The sequence below is a fragment of the Micromesistius poutassou genome (assembly GCF_964030765.1).
Source record: "Micromesistius poutassou genome assembly, contig: SCAFFOLD_1711, whole genome shotgun sequence".
Taxonomy (NCBI): domain Eukaryota; kingdom Metazoa; phylum Chordata; class Actinopteri; order Gadiformes; family Gadidae; genus Micromesistius; species Micromesistius poutassou.
Genome location: NW_028179719.1, coordinates 1 through 5,000, shown reverse-complemented (window position 1 = coordinate 5,000; position 5,000 = coordinate 1). Strand labels below are relative to the sequence as shown.

The 5,000-nt window shown below is 51.5% G+C and overlaps 1 pseudogene across 1 annotated transcript in view; it reads right to left on the bottom strand.

The window, feature by feature from the left end:
- The window catches only part of LOC311372577 (semaphorin-3F-like), a 6,228-nt pseudogene extending 1,298 nt beyond the window's left edge, over nt 1-4,930 (bottom strand). Inside the window, exons 1-5 of the transcript XR_014684189.1 lie at nt 4,849-4,930; nt 4,350-4,390; nt 3,391-3,547; nt 2,255-2,324; nt 1,010-1,143 (exon numbers count right to left, since the gene is read on the bottom strand). The product of XR_014684189.1 is annotated as a semaphorin-3F-like (transcript). The remainder of the gene's footprint in view (nt 1-1,009; nt 1,144-2,254; nt 2,325-3,390; nt 3,548-4,349; nt 4,391-4,848) is intronic.
- Between the last annotated feature and the right edge of the window lie 70 nt (nt 4,931-5,000).

Below are 5,000 nucleotides of genomic sequence, written 5' to 3'. Positions count from 1 at the left end.
ATAAAATAACAGGGACTCGCCGTACACTCGACGTACTTTACAAAGTGTCCTTTCACAAAGGCCAAGGTGCTGTATTGCTATAGGTTTGATTTCCAAAACCCAGTATCGTCCTTAAAAATAACACACTAACGCCAAACTCACATCCAGGTCATGTCAAGGAGCATGTAGGGGAGAGAAGGACGCCCACAGACTACATACGGAAGGAACCCAGAACCTTCATTCTGAGAGTCCAACACCCTCCTAGCCACCTAGCGCAGTGCTTTCTGTTCATCTTTCCAACCATGACTAAACGGTCCTCATTTATATAGAGCGCTTTTATCCAAAGCGCTTTACAGTGTTGACTGACATTCACCCATTCATGCACACATTCACACACCGACGGCGGAGTCGACCACGCAGGGCGACAGCCAGCCAGCGTGTCAGGAGCAAGTAGGGTGAGGGCGTCTCGCTCAGGGACACCGCGACACTCACAGCTAGGAGGAGCCGGGGATCGAACCAGCAACCTTGCGGTTACCAGCTAATGCCGCCCGCAGTACATGGTGAGCTTCGATGTCCCTCACCCCCCACCCCTCACCCTCCACCCCTCACCCTCTCACCCCCCACCCCCCCACCCCTCACCCCTCACCCCTCACCCTCCACCCCCCCACCCCTCACCCCTCTCCTCAGGCTCCAGGGAGCCCCTGGTCCGTGGCGAGGCGTGGACCAGTGGCTCCAGGGGGAGCCCCTGGTCCGTGGCGAGGCGTGGACCAGTGGCTCCAGGGGGAGCCCCTGGTCCGCGGCGAAGCGCGGCGAGGCGTGGACCAGTGGCTCCAGGGGGAGCCCCTGGTCCGCGACGAGGCGTGGACCAGTGGCTCCAGGGGGAGCCCCTGGTCCGCGGCGAAGCGCGGCGAGGCGTGGACCAGTGGCTCCAGGGGAGCCCCTGGTCCGCGACGAGGCGTGGACCAGTGGCTCCAGGGAGAGCCCCTGGTCCGCGGCGAAGCGCGGCGAGGCGAGGCGCGTCCTGTCTCACCTCTTTCCTGCGGTCGCTGTTGTCGCGCTGCAGGTGCCACTTGAGCAGGGCGTGCGGGGAGCGCGCCTGGCACTCCAGGAAGGTGCTGCTGCCCTCCACGCCGTACTGAACCATCTCCAGAGTGTTCTTGTTGGCTGCAAATGAAGGACGACGCGACAGACAGAACAACAAAACAAAACAAAACAAAAAGTGAGACGTTTCCATGGCAACCGTGCACTTCCACCGTCGATTATTTTGGTTCCACCATCACCGTTCACAAACGTGCCAAAAAAAAGTGTGACGTTGTTGTGGCAACGGAGGAAAAAAAACAAAAACGTTGTCACCTTGGACGTTGATGACTGTATTGGTGCTAAACAAAAGAACAGGCTTTGTGTTACGGTGTTGTGTTATTATATTATTAGAACAGGCTTTGTGTTACGGCGTTGTGTTATTATAACAGGCTTTGTGTTACGGCGTTGTGTTGTTATAACAGGCTTTGTGTTACGCGTTGTGTTATTATAACAGGCTTTGTGTTACGGTGTTGTGTTGTTATAACAGGCTTTGTGTTACGGTGTTGTGTTGTTATAACAGGCTTTGTGTTACGGTGTTGTGTTATTATATTATTATAACAGGCTTTGTGTTACGGCGTTGTGTTGTTATAACAGGCTTTGTGTTACGGCGTTGTGTTATTATATTATTATAACAGGCTTTGTGTTACGGTGTTGTGTTGTTATAACAGGCTTTGTGTTACGGTGTTGTGTTATTATACTATTATAACAGGCTTTGTGTTACGGCGTTGTGTTGTTATAACAGGCTTTGTGTTACGGTGTTGTGTTATTATAACAGGCTTTGTGTTACGGTGTTGTGTTATTATATTATTATAACAGGCTTTGTGTTACGGTGTTGTGTTATTATAACAGGCTTTGTGTTACGGCGTTGTGTTATTATATTATTAGAACAGGCTTTGTGTTACGGCGTTGTGTTATTATAACAGGCTTTGTGTTACGGCGTTGTGTTATTATACTATTATAACAGGCTTTGTGTTACGGTGTTGTGTTATTATAACAGGCTTTGTGTTACGGCGTTGTGTTATTATATTATTATAACAGGCTTTGTGTTACGGTGTTGTGGTGTTATAACAGGCTTTGTGTTACAGTGTTGTGTTATTATACTATTATAACAGGCTTTGTGTTACGGTGTTGTGTTATTATATTATTATAACAGGCTTTGTGTTGCGGCGTTGTGCTGTCATCAGACGTGTGTTACCGTTGGAGTTGAAGCCTCGACACTGGCGCGGATGGGGTTCCCGTACTTGACGTCCTGCCGACGGCTCCGTCTGAAGGGGTCAGACCAGTGAGGCGGAATAAGGAGAGAAAAGATTATAAAGCAACCGCCCGCCATCCAAGAGAGAAGACATCCAAGAGAGAATACATCCAAGAGCCGTCCAGAGACACACGAGAGACACGAGACAACGAGGCCATCAACGAGACATTCCATGGACTACTTATCCAGCAGGCCAGTTTCCTTCATATATATATATATATACAGTATATATATATATATATATTAGGGGTGTGCATCTCTCCAATAAAAGACGATTCGATGCGTCTCTCGATACATGGGGTACAATACGATTCAGGAACGATAAATTTTAAAAATGGAACGATTCGATTCAGTTTGATTCAGAAGATTCGCATCTTTTAAATCAAATCGATTTTCCGATTCAAATCGGTTTTTGTTACACCCCTAATATATATATATATATATATATATACAATCAAGTTATTACTGAACGTAAATGCAATAAATTCTACATCAAATCATACAATTAGATATACTTTTTCACATGCTCACGTTGTCTGTAATACAACCCCCCCCAGTCCAAACATGACACTAAAGACATTATGGGATGCCGTTCCAACAGCGCAAACCACCATCCCTAACACAACAGACCGGCGTCCTTCCCATTCAGGCCACATCCAGTCTGACCCCCGCCACCACGGCCACTAGGCAGACCAGAGGGGCCCGCTGTCGGGGGGGGGGGGGGGGTCAGAACGTGGGGTCGGTGGGTAAATGGTCCTCATTTCTATAGCGCTTTTATCCAAACTGCTCTACAGTGTTGACTGACATTCACACCATTCATGCACACATTCATTCACACACCGACGGCGGAGTCGACCACGCAGGGCGACAGCCAGCTCGTCAGGAGCAGTAGGGTGAGGGCGGCGTCTCGCTCAGGGACACCACGACACTCACAGCTAGGAGGAGGAGCCGGGGATCGAACCAGCGACCTTGCAGTTACCAGCCAACCCCGCTCTACCTCCTGAGCTAATGCCGCCCCTAATGGGTTGGTAGAGGCGGGGGGGTGTGGGGGGGGCGGCGGCCATGCGTCTGGTGCCTACCTCTTCTGCGAGGCGGAGTAGCGCGAGCAGGACTTGCCGTCCCAGGCGCAGTAGGGGTCCCGGGCCAGGCAGCAGTCGGCGCAGGCCTCCCGTACACGTCGCAGCGGTGCAGCGCCAGGTGGGTGACGCCCTCCACCGACGACACGTACAACTGTTGCTGTTTGGGGGGGGGGAACAACACAGAGGATCAGAGGTGGGGGCGCATGGAGACAGCAGATGGTGTGTTTTTTGCATTCGGATTTGGACGGCGTTTCGGTAGGAGCTACGAAGGCTAGCCGGAGTCAGCAGCTTTATAAGCGTAGAGTGTAGTGTAGCTCAAGGTGTCCTGCGGGTGTTGGCAAGCTCGCGCCTCGATTAGATACATGTGTGGGTTATGGGAAAACGCAGACCATCGGAGGGACGGCGTCGGTGGCGGCGGTGGGGATCGGCTGGATGCGAATGAGGTCAAATAATTGTGGGCTGGGGAGGGATACTGGATGCCGACTCCATTGGAGTCATGTTTATAACCCCTCCGGCTGCAACGTTTTCCACCACGGGTGGAACCTCTCTGTCGTGTTTTATGAGCTGCCATTTTTAAATTCATCATCCCGACATGTCTCGCACACTAGCAGTAACACCCCCCCCCCACCCCTCCACCTCTCCCCATGACGTCACCGTCCTCAAGGAGAGTGTTGTAATCAACAAGAGAGACAAGGAACAAACAAAGCAACAATGGACACGTCTCTTCCGATGGTTCCCCTCTGGCTCCCCCCCCCTCCCTCCCACCCCTAGACGTGCAATCATCTGGTTCCTTCAGGGGCTCAGGAGGGAGTGATGGCTTCCGCACCTGTACTGTTTATAACCATCACCTTCTCCGCCCCCCCCACCCCCCCCCCTGTAGCCCTGCTTTCTATCCCTGGTGAAGACAGGCAGGCCTGTGGCTGCGGTCGGGGTAATGTGTTCAGCAGACTTAGGCTTACCCTCTTGGATGATATCTTCATCGTGGTAATCGGCGTGGGACCTTGAGACAGAGAGAGAGAGAGAGAGAGAGAGAGAGATGAGTCATTATGAGTGTAGAGAAACAATGAGAGAGAAAAATGATTTCAGGGAAAGAAGAAAGAAGAAAGAAGAGGTGTTGGGGGAGAGCGGCGCTGAAACGATCATGTGAAGTTTGAGAAAAACACTGAGACGGCAGAAAGGAAAATAAAAGAGTGTGACTGAGAGAGAGAGAGAGAGAGAGAGAGAGAGAGAGGAAAGAGATAGAGAGAGAGAGACAGAGATAGAGAGAGAGAGAGAGAAAGAGACAGAGAGAGAGAGACAGACAAAGAGAGAGAGAGACAGACAAAGAGAGAGAGAGACAGAGATAGAGAGAGAGAGAGAGAGAGGGACAAGAGAGAAGAGAAAGAGAGAGAGAGAGACAGTGAGAGAAATAAAGACCAAAGTGAGTCTATTCAGGCCGATGGGGGACCCACCTTGAACACCTCCACCTCCTCCAGGACCAGCTCCTCCGTCACCTGGTCGTCTCTGGGCAGGACGATCACCTTCTGCACCGTCCCCTTGTCTGTGGAGCACAGTACACACTGCCACCGTCAGCCACGCTAACACACACACACACACGCGCACGCAGGCAC